Below are 643 nucleotides of genomic sequence, written 5' to 3' on the forward strand. Positions count from 1 at the left end.
CTTCCGACTGGCTGACTGGGCTGGGGGCGGGGACAGTGGGCGGAAGGGGTGGAGCTAAGGGGGGCGGAACCGTTGCCCTGAGGTTCTGGCGCTGGGGGTGGGGCCGGAGCCGGGCTTTCGACCCGAAGCTTGAGGAGTCGTGACGCTGGTGCGAGGCGGCTTCTATGAACTTCTGGTAAGGACAGTCTACAGTGCCCGCAAAATGAGCGGGACGGTGTAGCTGTAAAATTCCCAGAGTGGAAGACACTTGAAACTAACTTTACTTTCTGCCCAATTCATTCTAGTGGAAAAGGAGCGCCACCACTGGAAATTACTTGATCCCGTCCAAGGAATTTTTTTTTTAATCACCTAAGAAGAAGGAAGGAATTGCTAACCCGCACACATAGTTATGGCTGATCGAATAAATTAGTCGTTGAGGGAAGTTTTAAAATAGTGATACTCACAGATTATAGATGAACTATCTCCTTTATTTCTGTCAGAGAGGGTATGTGGTTGAAAGCCTGCTCTCCTCCCCCACCCCTGGCCTCTCATGAACTGTGGTCACAGAACAATCCTATTTCCTCCATGTCTTCATCCTGTTGGGATTTAGGCATATGCTCACACATACACGCACACACACCCTGAATTTATATATATATATATA

The 643-nt window shown here is 49.0% G+C and overlaps 1 protein-coding gene across 2 annotated transcripts in view; it reads right to left on the bottom strand.

Moving 5' to 3' along the window:
• Nucleotides 1-643, bottom strand: part of SUPT20H (SPT20 homolog, SAGA complex component) — a 56,174-nt gene that overhangs the window by 54,870 nt on the left and 661 nt on the right. The window lies entirely within an intron of this gene.

Source organism: Tupaia chinensis, unplaced genomic scaffold, assembly GCF_000334495.1.
Source record: "Tupaia chinensis unplaced genomic scaffold, TupChi_1.0 Scaffold000402_1, whole genome shotgun sequence".
In the NCBI taxonomy this organism is placed as follows: domain Eukaryota; kingdom Metazoa; phylum Chordata; class Mammalia; order Scandentia; family Tupaiidae; genus Tupaia; species Tupaia belangeri.